This window comes from Notamacropus eugenii, chromosome 7, assembly GCF_028372415.1.
Source record: "Notamacropus eugenii isolate mMacEug1 chromosome 7, mMacEug1.pri_v2, whole genome shotgun sequence".
Classification (NCBI taxonomy): Eukaryota; Metazoa; Chordata; class Mammalia; order Diprotodontia; family Macropodidae; genus Notamacropus; species Notamacropus eugenii.
Genome location: NC_092878.1, coordinates 152,302,708 through 152,320,963, shown reverse-complemented (window position 1 = coordinate 152,320,963; position 18,256 = coordinate 152,302,708). Strand labels below are relative to the sequence as shown.

At 39.0% G+C, this 18,256-nt stretch overlaps 1 pseudogene; it reads right to left on the bottom strand.

The window, feature by feature from the left end:
- Positions 1-7,596: 7,596 nt before the first annotated feature.
- On the bottom strand, positions 7,597-17,218 carry LOC140514780 (large ribosomal subunit protein uL3 pseudogene; annotated as a pseudogene).
- Positions 17,219-18,256: the final 1,038 nt, after the last annotated feature.

The window sequence follows — 18,256 nt, the reverse complement described above, 5'->3', positions numbered from 1 at the left end:
AATTCCACAAAGAAATACATCATACATGATGTGAACTTCTTGAGTACATGAATCAATGGAAGAAAAGGACTTCTAGAAACCAGGATTTTGACTTACCCTTTTGTCACTGGAGTTCTTCAAGCTTGAACCCATTTTCCCCTGGATAATGTATTTACTTGTGGGAGAATATGTCGGAATTTTTGGGATGATGTTTTACTATATCACTTCAGTGAGAACCCCTTTCTAAAAGCTACTTAAAAGTAGCTGAATAAATTAATTCTCAACTGATAATATTAGGGAGACATGCCAGTTGGGGCTCAAACTAATGGTATTAGGGAATTTCCCTTAATTCATCAAGAGTACCTCAAGAACCCTTAGAGGGAGATGCAGCCTTGCTCTGGGAGTCAATAATCTGTGAGATTGAAGATTGGGATAAGAAACCTAAGAGTTTATATGGGATACATACAGAAAATCTGAACTATCTCATATTTTGGCATTGTTTGGTTTGGAGGAAGGCTTTTTAAAAACTGACTCTAAATATATTTACATACATTATAAATATAAAACAAATGCTTAGTTTCATGCAATATATGTATATATGCATATTACATAGTCTTGAGTTTCTACTATGGGCAGGGTACTAGGTGTCCAGGTATATATACAAAGATAACTAAAATAGGGTCTCTGCCTTCACGGGATTTGGAATCAAATAGGGGAGGTTAGACATATCAGCATATTGATATAAAATAAAACTTGATAAAAGAATTGCTCTAAGATCTATGGTGGCAGAAACTATCAAAATTATCTTTGCATTAACCTCAGTTTTCATATTATTTTGCATATTATACTTTATAGATAATATTTTGTATAGATAATATAATATATATTTTATGTATTGTAAAATACAATACAATATTATGTAACATGCAATATTATAATATATTTGCATATATTCATATAATCATAATCAAACTAACATCTATATAGTACCTGCTAAGTGCCAACCACTGCACCAAGCATTTTGCAATTATTATTTGATTTGATCCACACAGCCACCTTGGGAGGAAAAGGCTATTATTTTCCCATTTTACAGATGAGGAAACGGGAACAAACAAAAGTTAAATGGCAGCCCAGGTTCATACAGATAGTAAGTGTCTGAGGCCGGATTCGAACTCAGGTCTTTCTGACTCCTGGTCCAGTGTTACTATGCCATTAGCTACACTTATTACATTATAAAGGGATAACTAAATTGGGGAAGATGAGCAATATGTTATCAGAGGTCTGAGGGTGACCACCATCAGCTGCAAAGATTTAGCATCACTTACTGTATCAACTAGATTAGTAAGATCTAGGATTTTATCCTTCCTAAGGGTCCTCATTTCCCTCCATATTCTTTCATATTTGTTCTGTATGTGGAAATCATTACACTATTTACTGTCTTTTTCTTTCTTTATCCCCTCATCCCTGAACTAAACTCTGAATCTAGGAGGAGCATCTCACATCAAGTTCAAGATTGTCTGGTAATGGTTCTAATGCCATGTAAGTAGAGGAAGATCCTCAGGCAAACTTTAAGGACCATGTCACCAAAGGGTGGAAACATCATTTACACCATGTAGGGTTAGTTTTTCTCTTAGAATAAAATAAAACCATCCACAGAACTTAGTTGTTTCAGGGGACTAAGACCTGAAACTCTAGCATAACTTCCTTGTTGCCTAAGTTTGGCATACAGGCAGTTAGGGCTCCTCCATCTTGATGAACTTCTCACTATTGTTCAAGTAGACACACCTGTCATCTCTAGAAGGAGCCTACGGAAGGTATATCCAACTGTATTAATGCCATATCTTGGTCAAATATCCTTTCCTTTCTATTATGAAATAACCTCCTTTTGTTAAATGTTAGGACTGTGGTTTCCCATGTCTGGGGAATTTTGAATGCAACAGTCTAGGTAGAAGGAGATCCTAATTAGTAAAGAGAATGTCTGTGTGAAGTACAGAATTGGAGCCAGAGTCTCTCATGAGAAACATTCTTTGAAAGAGATGCAAGAGGTTCCAGAAATTCTTTAGGACTGATGGTACAGTAAGACTGAATACATATATTTTTTCTTTCACTTCCTTGGAGTGCACACCCTATATAGTAGGATCATTGGGTCAAAGAGAATGAACAATTTAGCCACTTCGCTTGCATGTTACCAAATTGCCATCTAGAATGGTTGGATCAAATCTCAGCTTCACCAATAATGCATTGGCATGACTATTTCCCCATGTCCTCTTCAACATCAACTCTTTCTGTATATCATCATATTGGCCAGTTAGAGGTTTTAAAATTTATTTTATAATTAGTTATTTGGAGCATGTTTTCATATGGTCATTTCTGGATTGTGGTTTTTTCTTTTGACAAATACACACTGATATTCTTTGGCTACTTTTCTATTGGCTCTTGGACTAATATTTGGGTCATTTCCCTAATATCTTGGATATCAAGTTTTTCTTAGGAATATTTTAGGTAAGCATTTTGTCTTATTAGTTTCTCTTCTTATCCTATCCTCATTGATGGTTTTTCATATAAAAGTTTTAAAATTTTATGAACTAGAAATTGTCTTTTTTTCTTTGTAATCTCTTCTACCTCTTGTTTGCCTAAGAATTCTTCATTTTGCCATGATTATAAAAGTTAGCTTCTCCCATTCCCTCTAATTTCATAAAGCTGTGACCTTTTATATTCAGTTTAAGTATATATTTGAGGCCTACTGTGGCTTATATGAGAAGTTATTGGTCTATTTGACCCTATATTTAAAGAGATATAAAGACTCTTTTCAAACCATTCTGGCAAAACAGAGCAGTTGAAGTAGAAGGAAGTTTTAGAGGATTATTTGAGGATAATATTAATAAGTGATATTTATATGTGCTTTTGGGTTTATGAAACACTCATACATCTCTCATTTGAACCCCAGATAACCCATGGGTTCAGTACTACACCTACTTTTGTCATTCCCCTTTCACAGATGGGGAAAGCGAAATATGTGAAAATGACTTGTCCATGTTCATACAATTATTGACAGAAGAAATATTCCAATCCAGGCTTTCCCAACACCAAGATCAGTGTTCTGCCTACTACTTCACACTACCTCTCAGGGGTATTGATTTCTATTTCCAAAATATAAACCTTACTTTCTGTCATTTTGCATAATAGTTTAATTTTTTTAAGTCAGTCAATCCATAGGCATCTAAAAATACTTACTATGTGCCAAGCACTATGCTAAACTCTGGGGAATACAAAGAAGGATAAAAGACACTCCCTGCCCCCAAAGAGCACCCAATCACATCAGGGAGACAAAATACAAATGACAATGTACAAACTAGATATACACAGGCTAAACTGCTGCTTCTGGTTCTTTTCTAAAAGTAAGATTGACATCACAGGTGACATCTTGATTTGTGTGGGAATTGGATTAGTGAGGCAGAGTTACACAAAATCACTGGTCTTACTCTCTTCCAGAGTCATCAAAGTCCAGTGGCAAGACAAAAGCTGGGATGACTGGCAATGACCTGGGATTCAGTGGATGACCTAGATGCCTTCAACGTCTGACCAAGTTCTGAGTGCTTCACAGTGCTTGCTTCAGCTGTCTCAATGAACATTGAGACAAATTGCTTTCATCTGCCCATTCTTCCAAGGGAAGTCTTCAAATATTTGGGGTAGATACCCTCCCAACTCACCAACAGGGCTGAGGCTTGTCAATTACTCTCAACTTGATTCAGCATGTGATTGTTTTAATAGGGTGTGGCCACTGCACCTGTACAGCTTCTTGGAGTCACAAGTGAGAGCTGCACTGATGAAGCAGGTGGACACCAAAGATGGATGAGCAGCCTTGGAAAGGGATTAGCAGCCCTCACATCCTAGGTGCTAATATTCCTGAACATTCCATACACACCTACAGTCTAAATAGAAAATAATGAACAAAGAGAACAAGCTAGAGTTAAGAGTGATTGGGAAAGGCTTCCTATAGACTATGACATTTTAAATGGGACTTGATGCAAACCAACGAAGCCAGACTTTCTAAATTGACATAGGGAATTGTCAAGTCTTTTCCGTTAACATTTTAGTTGCAATTAATTGTAGAACAGTTAAGAGCTAGTTAAATGCAAGACTCCAGCTAATGAGAAAAAGGAAATGGCCCATGGGCCACCTGGTAAGAGTCAGGAAAGAAGAAGGGACCATTGGCAAATGCGAGATACTTGAGACTAATTTCTATGATTTCCCAATTTCTTGAAAAGTTGGTATTATATTCTTTCTCTCTGAGTCATAAATCAGAGATCAGCAACACAGAACGGTAGACTGAAGAATGGAACATATAATTTAAAAATCTGGGCAACTTCTCTGTTAATACTGACATGTTAAGACTGTATTTATGGAATTTCATATGAAGTCAAACTGTAAGGAGTATTAAGAGCAAAATATGATTGAACTAAAGAAAGACTTAAGGACACTAACTGATTTCTCATCATGAGAGTAATGGTCCACAATTTTACTAGGTCCTCACCTTTACTAGGTTCTCCAGAATTAATAACCATTGTTACCCTCACCCCAATGCACCTGCCTCCACTTTTTAGCATCCTTTTCAGATGTTATCTTTCCCCATTAGAAAGTTAGTCCCTGGAAGGCAGGTACTATCTTTATTCCCTTGTATTTGTATCCCCTGTGCTTAGGACGGTGCCTTACAGATAGAGAGTATTTAATGTTTGTTGACTGACAGATGGATCATGTTACACAAATTTCAAGTTTACAATGCTATGACTCAAAAAGAAAAATCAATTTGTACCATTATACTCATATATTATAATTCTGTTTTCAGAGGGATGTCAGCTCATGCTCCCCCCTGACATCCTCTTTCTGTAAAAAGAATTTAAAGTTCTACTGTAGTGGGTAAACTTGTGGGAAGACAGGAATGGGGATCCCACAGGGTGGTCAGGTAGGAATGGGTTGCAGTCTATGCCAGTGGAGGGTATAACCATGAGGAAAAGATTACACATCAACTTAGAGAATTAGAAAGGGACAACTATGATAGCAAAGTGTACACTTTCCATGTTCAAGGAAGAGAGATTTGCCATATACCTATATGAATGTGGGAAGGAGGTACCAAAGACTAACTTCTATGACTTCACAATTACTGAAAGAGTTGTTTTGGACAGATAGGTGGCTCTGTAAGAAAAGTAAGTCAGAAAGACTTGAGTTCAAATCTAGCTTCAGACCCTTACTAGGTATGGGACCCCAGATAAGTAAGTCACTTAATCCTGTTTGCCTCAGTTTCCTCATGTGTAAAATGAACTGGAAAAGGAAATGGCAAACCACTACAATATCTTTGCCAAGAAAACCTAAATAAGGTCACAAAGAGTCAGACATGACTAAAAATGACTGAACAGCAATATGGGAAGGATGACTTGACAAATAGCAGAACTAAATCATTGGCTATAAAAAAGGATGAGAAATAATGGATGTGCCATGTAACTAATAGGATGCTTCCATGGTCCCAAAGAAATGTCTAAAATCAGTGGAATGAACCAGTGGCTCAATTATACAGGGATAAATGGATGAGCAAGAGTTCATCACTTCTGGCAGTTAGTGCATGAACATGTGAATGGCAAAGTGAGATACTTTATCCATGTTCACAAAATTGTTATCCTCTATTTTATGGACATCAGTGGCATTTTATTCTATTGTCCTTGTTTCCAAGAGCCTTATGTTCTCCTATTGGCAACTATTTAGATATACAAGGTGTCCCACAATTCTTAGTGTAGTTTTAAGCTTTAATATCTTAAATATGCACTGGCTTTTGGAATATCTCATAATTGTTTAAATAATAATAATAAACAAGAGCTAGTATTTATAAAGTGCATTAAAGTTTGTAAAACTCTTTACAAATATCATCTGATTTCATCCTCACAACAACCCTGGCATTATTATTATTTATTGTATATTAATATTATATTGTAATTATATGATAAATATTACATGTGATATATTATTACATTGTTATTACTATTAATATCTCCATTTTCAAATGGAAACTGAAGCAGACAGAGGTTAAGTGACATGTCCAGGGTCACACAACTAATAAGTGTCTGAGACCAGCGTCTCGACTTTCTAGCTTTAGGTCCAGATCTCTTATCCACTACAGCACCTAGCTGCTTCAAATATACATACTTAAATATAGCAAACATACCTAGAAATAATACTCATTTTTTTAAAGAACTGCCACACAGTACCTCAAAAGCAGAAGCCATAACCTAGAATGTTTGCACGAACAGACAGCAAACTTTCTTCTTGATTTCAAGACAAGGTCAAAGCTGTGATTAACCAGTTATTTAGCATGTTCTAAGAAATGAAAAAAGAATGGACCTGATTTCAAAGAATGTGATGTCATGGTTTCCCATTGCTTTTAAACTTTTATTTCCAAATTGAATTAAAAATAGTCATCTTAGTCTATGACACTGGAAATATCTGGATACCCTGATTATTCCCCCATATAGTAAGTTTCAGTCATTCGCACAGTCATCAGGGCATGGATGCTACTTGCATCAGATCCCTTGTATGGGTGGGTGGTTTCCTGTTTGTGTTTAGTTTGTGCCTGTTCCAGAGCATGTGGCTTATGGCCAAGCTCCTACTGGGGTTATCATCCTGCTTTATATTCAAAAATTGTGTTGATTTTGCAATTGGGCAGATGACTGCATTTCTTAAAGGAACTATGTGAAACTGACAAATTTCCTTGTCCATTTCTCTTTTCAGTCTCACAACCAGTAAATTTCATCAGTAATCGTCACTAAGTTTAACCAGCATATTACCTTTAATAATGGGAACTATAGTTTGGACACTGGAATCCTAGCATCTAAAAAAGGAAACTCAAGAGCAGAACCTAAGTAGGAAAAGAAGAAACCTGTACAAAAGAGCAGACATTTTCTTATCCTAACTCAGGGCTTCTTATTCTGGAGTCCACAGATCCCCAAAGACTCCATGGATACATTTCATGAGGGAGCTGTGAACTTGGATGGGGAAAAAAATACATTTAAATATTAACTAACTTCTGGTTTCCTTTGTAAGTCTGCATGTTATTTAAGGTACTTAAAAAACATTATTCTAAAAAAGGATCCATAGGTTGCCCTAGCCTACCAAAAGGGTCCATGACTCCCTCCCAAAAAATAAAAATATTAGCAACCTCTGTCCAAGAACAATCAGATTTTTGTCTTAAGTATGAATACAACAGGTAGTTAGATGCTCTTTTGTTGTGATCTGAGGGGCACTGAGAAGCTTTCCTTCACTCAGAAAAAAATCTCCTGAAATAACCACCTCAACGCATAGAATTTCTTCTTTCCCCCATCTCCAATCCCAGACTCTATCTTTGAACTAAAATACTGTTTACTGCTAAAATTCAAGTGCCTTCCTGTCGTTATTTACACCTTAGTGTGAATTCATGTCATATACTTCCCAACACAACAGCCAGTTTAGAGTGATTTTGACATGGGAGAGAGTGAAAGGCTAAAATCAAGTTAGCTGAATGTATTTTTTCTTTTTTTTTTAACTGTGAAAAATTTGTTGAGAATCCACTAGCTCCAAGTCGGTCTGGAAACATCAGGAAGCTTCTTCTTTCACGACTCTGTCTGTTTTGAGTGGTCCCATGAAAGTTTTCTTCTCCTCCACAGTCTGGAACCGACCGTGGCCAAATTTGAAGGTGGTGTCGATAAACTTCAGGTCAGTCTTCTGCAGGGTGTGACATTTGGTCTGTACCAGCAGAGACTTTCGCAGGGTGAGAACACGTGTCTTGGTCCCAACGATACAGCCTTTCAGCATGACAAAGTCATTGATCACTTCTTTATAGTGGACAAAGCCTTCCAGAGGGTTGATGCTCTTGCCGGACAGATCATAATCTGTGGATGCATTGTTTTTAATCAGTTTACCATCCTTGATCTGGTAGCCCTGGCCAATCTTGTAGATCTTTTCGTTGATCTCAGTGCAATGGTGGTAGCCCTTCTGACCAGTTCAAGCCACAGAGAAGGCTACCCAGGCTTGATTCCAAGCTCCAATGCATGCCACCTTATGCAGTCCTTGGTGGGTTTTTCAGGGCAGTTTTTTGGTGTGCCAGCGGCTAGTGACACCTTTGTAACCCTTGCCCTTCATCACCCCAATGACATCTCATCCTGCCCAAACATGGTGGACATGGGCACCTGCTGCTCCAGCTTCTCAAGGGCTCAGTCCAGTTTCTTAGCCACGCTACTACCATTCACCTGGATCTCCATCTGGTGAGACTTCTTCTGCTTCAGAGGGAGCAGGAGCATTTGTGTGTGGGCAATGACACGGATCACCTGGCAATACTTCTTCACACTGTTCAACTTTTTCTCCAGCTGCTTTTTGCCATCCTCATCTTGCCACTTTTTGCAGTACTTGGTGAAGGCTTCTTCTTGGACTTATGCCAATTTTTATAGAATCACCTCTTACATCCATCACTGATGCGCTCGGCAAAGATGGTTTTAAAGCTCTGCAGGCCTCGTGGAGCTTGCATATAGCCATGATGACCGCAATGACCATGGGAGTCATTGCTACGATCATCACAGCCTCGACCATTTCCTTCTTGTTGACCTTTGAGCCAGGCCTGTCCACCTCTCCAACAACATGGGTCATGCCTGCCTTGTGGCCCAGAAAGGCAGTCAGGTGGATAGGCTTAGAGGGGTCATCTTTGGGGAAGCTTTTCATCTTCCCCCAGTGCCTGCTGCTTCTCTTTCAAGGTAGGAAGCCCAGAGACCCATGCCTGGGAGTGGAGAACTTCCTGTGCGATCTGCTGCTGCTGATGTACCTGCAGCTGCTGCCGAGGCAAGTTTGGAAAGAGCTGTATTTTTCTTTAAATCAAAATAATTTATCTAAGCCATTATAACTATAAATACCTAGTAGCTTCTAGACTTCTGTGGAAGACAGAAATATATGCATGGAGCATGTTGGTAAATGTTTAACAATTGGCACCTGCAATGGGGGGAAATTATGCCCAACATATTTTAGTTTAAAGCACATTATTAACATTTTATCCATCACTTTAGTATGTCTAGACAAGCAGAAAGGCAATAAATCAAGCCCTGATTTTGTAGGATCTGGTGCTTTCCCAAGAGTAAATGCTATCACTGAAAATTTAACAATTGGCTCTTACAAGCTGGTTTGAACTGGCTCCAACACACCACAATAAAAGGAATTATCCCCTTTGTGAAATTGAGGGCAACTATATAGAAGCATATAGCTATAAGGAAACTTAGAGGTCATTTAGCCAAGCCCTGTAGTTTTATTGATAAGGAAACTGAGGCACAGAGAGGTGAGATGATCTACCTTGGACGTCAGAATTTCAGGAGAGGAAGATACAGGACTTGAACCAACATCTTCTGACCCTAGTAAAACTGTGGTCCTGTTTATTATCAAATCCATGATTCCACCACAATTTCCATTGCCTCTTAGGTTCCATAATCCTTCAAGAAACACAAGGTCCCAAGCAGATGCCTATGGAATGTCTCTGAGTAGAAAACTATTTCTTATCTGATCTCCCTATGTGAGAGTGTGCCTGATTACAAAACATAGCAATCACTGTTTAATGATAAGATCCAGAAAAGAGAAAATTCCCATGAGCAAAACAATAAATCAATCCCCAATTTGTAGTCTTTGTTGATTTCTAAAAATTTCTGAAAGTTCTGAAAATGAAAATTTAGCAATCTACTCTCCAAGCCGGTTGGAGTTGGGTCAAGCACAACCCCTGGCAAAAACAGTGATGCTCTGAAGCTTGGGATGGAAAGACAGATGTTCCTTTATCAATCACTAGCAAGTTTTCAAACACCTACTATACACCAAGCAAAGAATTCAAAAATCTGTACTTGCTGAGAGTTTACGTTCTAAATTTTTAAAGGAAGAAAAAAAGGAAAATCCACACAAAAAAAGATAACTTATGGAAGTGTTTATTATGTACAACACAAAAGAATTACTTGGTTTTTAAAGAATTTGCCATAGCATTCCTTTAAAAACTAAATTCTCTGATGCTGTAAAATTGGAATAATATTCTATAAATTTGATTTACTTGTGAGCTTTTTAGGTAGAAGTTACTGGGTCAAGTACAGCATAATGACAATTCCTCAAACTGCTAATAGAGGGAAGGAATAATTCGCTCTGGAAGAATTCACGAAGTGAAACATAACTGCTATATTTAAAATCAATCCCAGAATGTAAATCCTAGAGAGGCCATAGAAGATATGGGCAGCCCCTTCATTTTTACATATTGAGGCCCATGAAGTTTTTTTTTTACTTGCTTAAGGTCATACAAGAGCCCTACAGATGCCAAAATTGGTGTTTTTTTCCCTCTCATTTCAATAAGTATGTAAATACAGTGTTCACCCAAACACCACTAAGACAAAAGTGAGCTGCGCTGACAGCATTGAAAGTTACAAGCATCATGTAATTGAAGTGGTCCAAAAAACAAATCCTAGTACTGTCCAAAAAGTGGCTTCGAAATGAGTTCTATCCAAATGACCTAAGAGAAGGTCATGTGAATTTTGTGGTGATTTCTTTTTTATTTCAAATAAGAAGGGAAGGATTGAGATGAAAGTCCAGAGGAAGTAAGTTCCCCACCCTGAGTGGAAAGCCAAGAACAGCCCTCTGACACGTTAAATCCAAAATATATTCACCAGTTGGCCCCAGGTGCCAGGGTGAAGTCCCTCAGGGGAAAGGGGAAGGAGAGTGTCTGGGAGTCACTAGCCAATTTACCTTCCCAGATTTTTCTAGGAGGCAGTGTTAAGTAGTGTCAGAGAGTGGTGACTGTAGATGTTGGCAAGCCCAGAAGAGCAGTTTCATCATTTAGTCATGTAGGTCTTGTGACTTGATCAGCAAGTTAAAGACTGAGTTATTGAACTGTTTGGATTATCTAAGGAAATCCCAATCCCGGATTTAAGGAGGTATCCAGTGGAAAAACCACTGACCATGGAACAGATGACTTTGTTTTTATGGTCGAGTCATTAACAACTCTTCGTGACCCCACTTGGGATTTTCATGGCAGTGGTTTGCCATTTCCTTCTCCAGTTTAACAGATGAGGAAAGTGAGGTAAGGAGGATTAAGTGATTTGCCCAGGGTCACACAACTAGTAAGTGTCTGGGGCTGAATTTGAACTCAGGAAGACTCATCTTTCTGATTCCAGGCCCAGCATTCTATCTACTGCATCATCTGGTATCCCAAACTAAGTCAGTCAATGTCAAGTTAACTGACTTTCCTCTAAGTATCTGAGGCTGGATTTGACCTCCTGACCTTTCTGACTCCAGACTCTAACTCCACTGTGCTACCCAGTTGCCTTGGGAGAGAATAAGCATTTATTAGGAGCTTACTATGGGCCAGGCATTGTGCCAAATAAATACTTCACAAATATTATCTCACTTGTGCTCACAACAGCCATGTGAGGTAGGTGCTATTATAATCCCTATTTTCCAGGTGAGGAAACTGAGGCAGATAGGTTAGATGACTTGCCTCACATATCTAGTGCCTGAGGATGGACTTGTGCTCAGATATTCCTAACACTAGGCCTAATTCCAGCACCATCCTACCTAACTCCCACCAATGAAGGTCCCCAGTGAACTGATAGCTTCCTTTAAATGTCACGTCCTGCCACTGTTGTTCAGTCATTTTCAGTTGTGTCCAACTCTTCATGATCCCATTTGGGGTTTTCTTGGTGATACTAGAGTGGCTAGCCATTTCCTTCTCCATCTTATATTGCAGATCAACAAACTGAGGCAAACAGAGTGAAGTGACTTGCCCAGAATCACACAGCTAGGAAGTGTCTGAGTCCAGATCTGAACTCAGTGAGGTGAGTTGTCTTTGCTCTAGGTCCAGTGCTCTTTCCACTGACCCACCTAACTGCCCCTGTCACATCCTACAAGAGGCTTTTCCTGATTCCTTAATTGTTAATTCCTCTCCTCTACTTGAAAATATTTACCTATTTATTAATTATTTAGATATTTCCTTAGTTTTATATATGTCACATGTCCCCAGTAGAATACAAGATTCCAACCTCATACAAAGCAATTAGTCCATTACTTTGCACATTGAGTGAATGTTCTTTGGGGAGACTCACCCCTCTTCCTTAAATAGAAGATCCAGACAGTTCAATTGAATAAATCAATCAAAAGGGTAAACTGAGAGCAAAAAGTCCTGAATCGATTTGAGAGGAATAAAGTGTTTTTGAACGTTGGATGAAAGCACCATAGCCAGAAGCAGATGGTAGGAAATGTGTGATTGGCTGAACAAATCAGACACATCTTTCTGTGTATAACACAACAAGCCAGTTCGTAATTATGCATCCCAGAAGCATTAAGTCAAGTAATGGAAAATCCAGTGGTGAGGGGGGAACTTGTCCTTAAGAGGTGGGGGAAAGATTTGGTTTCTCTCTATCATCATTAATCTTATGAACTTCTAAAGTCCAGAGAATCCAGAATGTTTGCATTGTCCCCAGAGCCCCAATGGCTCTATCAACAGTGGGAGCAGATATACACTGAGAACAAATTAGGCACACTAAAGAAGAGAAGTTTCGGAATGCTACTGAGCCATGGAGCCCAGCAAAGAGCTGTCCTTCAGGAGAACCTCATGAGGACTCCACAAAAAAGGGGAGGGGGAAGACTTCTAGTAACTAAGAGCTAAGTTTTACTCTTTGGTCTCATCTACTCTTTAAATTTGAATATTTAAGTATCTGCATAAATTTGAGTTTTCCCAGGGACTTTGAAGGGGAGAATATATTCCTAATTTGGGGTACTGTTTTTGTAACAACTATTCTTGCTGTAGCTGCTTAGTAAATGCCTTTTCTAAAAGTTCATTGACTCTGACTGATAATCAATGAGGAACTCTCTAGTGGGGACTTATGAGCAACAGTATTAGAAACTTCAACTCTGGTAGAATTACTTAAGGGAACTTTAAGGGGATAAATAGCTTCCTTCTAAACACCCAACCTGCCAGTGAAAGTGAAGGCTAGGATGTAGTCCCAGAGGGTTTGCTACATTTGAACTGAGCTGAATTGAATGACTGAGCTTCAAAAGATTAGGAGTAGAAAGGATATTGAGGAGACAAGCAAAGACAACTCTGTGATGACATGTTGAAAGAAGTGCGTCAAAATAAATAATGATTAGGAAATGTAAGGAGAAACCATGGGACCATTTTTTTTCAAGCACAGGTCAGAACAGGAAGACAACCTGGGGAGGGGGTCCAGAGCCTTCCAGAAATCAAAAGAGGATGGTACCTATGACTGTAGACTGGAGCATGGAGGAGAAACAGGAGTCATCTGAATGTTGTTTTGTTTTGAGTCCAGAGCAGGGTCTCAGAATCTTCCAGTACAGACTATAGCTGTGCCCCTGGGAAGGAAGTACAGATCAATGGCAAGCCTGCAACTGCTGGGTACTATGACCACAAAGCAGCATAGGAAAGACAGAGTCCAGGGCCTGTGGATGAATTTTAGGGCAGGATGTGTGGAGTAGGAATAAGCCTACAACTCTGTATCCCTGACTCCAAATCAGGATCATGGATTCAGCCCATAGACCAATACTGGGAACTACAACTCAGTAACCATGGCAAGGAGGATGGACTAAAGATGAGTCCACATTTCTGTTCCTCTGAGCCCACAAAGCCTTCCAGCTACCTGCCAGGGGCTAGGAATAGAAGCTTTATGCTGGAGCTACAAAAAGGGGAAAGTCTGAAGTTCTATTGCCCAAACCCAAACCAGGGTTGGCAACCTACCAAGTTTAGACCCAAAAGTAAGCAATCAGGTCAGACCATAGATAGAAACTCCATGGAAAGCTTGCAAGTCCCCAGCCTAAGCTGCCCCTGAGATCTCTGAAAAACATAACACTCAATACCTGAGGGTCAAATCTCGGGAGACTGGGTTCTCATTATACAAATGTGATGTGGAATGTGCTAGAAAAATAACCCCAGAAACCATTTTACTGATTCCTGACTGTTCTGGGAAGGAGCAGGAAGCATTCCTTTGTCTTTCAAATAGCAGTTGGTCAATGACATCATCCCAGAATCCAGTAAGAGAAGCATCTCTTAGTATATGGATTTTCCACCACAATCCATTCTGATAGAAGTGGAAATTTTGAGTACAAACTACTTAAGGAAATACGAACTTTGACAGATATGAAGAGTTCTATCCTGGTACCTTACCATTCCCAAGGTGAGGATTCCCACAATCTGAGAATTTAAATAACACGCTGATAAACATGCTAAAAACACTGAGATCTGAACAGAAATCTCAGTGGAGTCAATCTATGACATTCTTGGTATACACAATATAACACCACCAGTAATGATACCACAGGCTTGACGTTATATTTACTAATGCTATCTACCTATTGTCCTATGCTTTGGAGTCTCAGAAGAGAGATGGGATGCAAAGACATTCTGTAGACCCCTTGGCTAAGAGACAGAGCCTAAGGGAATCCTGCCAACTAGTCATGACTTTGGCTCAGAGAGAAACAAATGCTGATATGATGCCCAAGTTCATTACCAGAACCTTCAAGAAGAGGACAGGGCTTTGTTTAGGAAATTTGGCATTTAGGGACACAGAAGTGAGCAGTCTGATGGTAAGCTGTTCTGCACCAAGTTGTGAAGCACCTAAGCAACTTGGCTAATTCTAGGAGAACCCTAGCATGGGATGCTGTGGTAAAGATTACATTCCTATAGAGCCTTTCCTGAAGATTGTAAACCTATGGATATATATGGAGAAAGAGTGCTGATCACCATAGAAAATCATCCTTAACTTTTTTCTGACCAAGGCCAGATTGGGCTTTTGCAAAGACAAGGTCAAAATGATGCAATCCTATTCTTATGATAATATCTATATATAATGTGTGCAGTATCTAAAGTGAAACCCCTTGTTCTTTGTCTTCCCCTCCCCATTTCAGGAAAAAGCAGAGATGAGTTTCCTTTCCATCCTGGTAAGGATTTTCATAAATGATTCAACATTGTATGAATTACACTGACACTTTCCTGAGCAACCAGAAATCTAGCTAATAGTATGTCTGTCCATATGGTAGGAGAAGCTGTTTTATGTTTGCCAAAGGCAAAAGGAACTCATTGTATGTGGCAGCAGCAAGTTAAGGGGCTTTTTAGTTGATTTTTCTGGAGTGTCATGAGTCCAGAAGCGAGAGAACACCATTATTGTGGAAGTAGCAGGGTGTGTTGAAAAGGACATGAATATGAGTTAATCCATCAACAAGAATTTATTAGGTGACTACTATGTGCTGGAACACACAATATGCAAGGGGATACAAGGATAGAGAATGAGGTGACTTCTGCTCTCATTAAGTTTACGTCGTAATGGTGAAGAGAAGTACATAGTTATATATGTGAGCACATACATACGTGTGTGTTATACATCACTGGATTCAGTTGGCTCCGGAGAAGTGAGGCTGGTGACCTGCACAGCCCTCCCTCACTCAAAACAAAGTCAAGTGCAAGTCACGTCATCATTTCTCTGATGGCATGGTCTTCTTTGGCAATGAAGGACGAACACAACAACAACAACATATCATACAAATATATATTGTATATGTAATATGTACTTGTCTTTCTCATTAGAGGGTATACATGTACATATATAAATACATATGTATGTATGTATGTACGCATATATATACATAGATATATATGATAGATAAGGTACTAAATGGCTTCTGTTCTCTGTTCCCTAAAAGGAACTTTACAGTTGAGACTGAGATAGACATTAGTATGTATGTATGTATATGCATGTACATATGTACACAGATGTGTTTATATGTACTTAAATATGTGTATATATACATATATACACATACATACACATATGCATATGCATAATCAGCAGAATAAAAAGTTAATACTGAAAGTCCAGTATTTCTCGTGTAAGCATGGTCAAGTTATAAAATCATAGGATTTCTACCTGCACGGAATGATAGAGGTCACCAAGCCCAATCCCACTTATCTTTTCAAGGAAACCAGTTGAACTTCAACAACTGACTTTGCCAAGGTTAGTCAATCATTCAATAAGCATTTATTAAGAGCCCACAGTGTGCCAGGAACACAAAGAAAACTAAATAATAATAATAATTTCCCCAGCTCTCAAGGAGCTCACATTTTAATGGGAGAAACATGTGGCCACCTACATTCAAACAAGGCATAGATAAGGTAAAATGGGATTAATGTTAAACCTTAAGATCAGTGAGGTCCATAGGAACCCAGCTTGGAAGCATCAGAGACAGGATGAGAACTCGGACCTCCTCGGAGCCCGCATTCAGTGCTCTTACACTCCACATGGATTGGTATAAATTACACAGAATTATGCTAGCTCCCACCAGAGAGGACAACCATCTACTGTCCTCCTTTCTTCTTAGCCAGCTAGGTGGTCAAATGTACAGTGCATTGGACCTGGAGCCAGGAAGACCTGAGTTCAAATCTGACCCAAGACTCTACATATTATTTCTGTAACCCTGGGCAAGTTCTTTAACCACTGTTTAAGTTTCCTCATCTATAAAATGGGAATAATGGTAGCACTAAGTTCCCAAAATTGTTGTAAGGACGAATGAGATAAATTCTGTAAAGTGCTTTGCAAACCATAAAGTACTGTGTAAATGCTGACTATCGTCATCATCATTATTTAATGCATTTTGGGGAACATTCAGCACAAATGCCTCTTAAAATAACTACAGAGTTAACTTGATTCTGTTTTGTTTCCTTGATGTATGGCATGAAGGTGAAGAACCTCAGAATGAGAGATGCTTTCAGGAAAGTGATGCTCAGGCTTTCAGAAGTTGCCTCTATTCCAGAGCATTCAGGAAGTGGTGGTGCAATCATGAGAAAAATAGCCTTTTCTCCACCAGATTTTGATCTCTTTGGTCTCTGTTCAGTTGTTCAGGTACTTCAAGGCCAGTGAGTTTATAATTTGAAGGAAATTAACTTCCTTTTCCTTTTGCGGGTCTAGATACATCCAATGTGACCCATCGCTTCCACTCCCCCTCCTATAGATATTCTGGAACCCAGAGGAAGAGATACAAACAAAGTGAAGTGTATAAACAAAGTGAAGACACCAGAATGGACTGGCCAGTTGTTGACACCCCACAATCTCAATGTCAACCTACTGCCTCCTTCTTCTACATTCAAACCATTCCTGGCCAACATGAGGTAACATGCCACTTCCTTGAAATCCAACATTCCAATGCACATGTTTATAATTCCCCAAATATAACCTAATCATATTTGATCTTCAGAACTGGGGGGTGTAATGGAGTTGATTTGTGGTATTTAGAATGGGCTAATGATGCTTAATAGTAAAATGAGAGGTGTTTTGCAAAGCACGGTGGATAGAGAGAGCTGGTTCAGTCAGAAAGACCTATGTTCAAGTCTCACCTCTGACATAGTAGATTAGCTGTGTGACTCTGGGCAAGTCACTTAACCTCAGGCAACCCTTTAAGACACAAAGTCATAAAATAGATACCGACCTGCTTTAGTGGAGGGAGTTTCAGCACTGGGAGGTCCTTGAACCAACAAAATCAGTGCTCTAGTTCAAAATATATAAATACCAATATATCTTAATGCTACTCTGGTGCTTCCTCATAATGATGAGTGTTTAAAAGCTATTCCAGGGAAGCCCAAACTCTAATTCTGGGGTTCCTAACCTTTTCAATGTCCTGGACCTCTTTGTCAGGCTAGTGAAACCTATGGGCGCCTTCTCCAGATAATGCTTGTAAAAGTATAAAATAAAATACATAAGATTAAAAAGAAAACCAATTACACATTATAAAGATTGTTTTTTAGTTAAAAGTGTGACTCATCATTTCCTTTCTCCCTCCTACAGATACTTTGACACACACAGTAGGAGAAATTTAAGCTATCTACTTGTAGTAACGAAGTGAGGAGAAGAGAATTACTTATTATATATAATCCTTTATATAATGATAGCTCTTTTGTAAGGTTTGTTTGTTTTTCCATCTAGGTTAGTGGATCCCCCTTGAACTCTATCCACAGAACTCTTTGGGTCTTAGGAATCTGTTCTAGCATTTCTGATCAAAGTGAAAAGGTTTTGAGGACAGTCCTGGGAATGGATTGTGCATTATTGGAGGCCCAGGCTAGAGTATCTCACCGCAGAGAGGCTCATCAACCAAGAGCTGAGCACCAGCTGAGGTGATCTGTTTTAGTGAGGGAAGCATCAAACGATGAATGTCACAAATTCTTTGTAGTGTGAAAAAGGTCTTACAAGTGTCT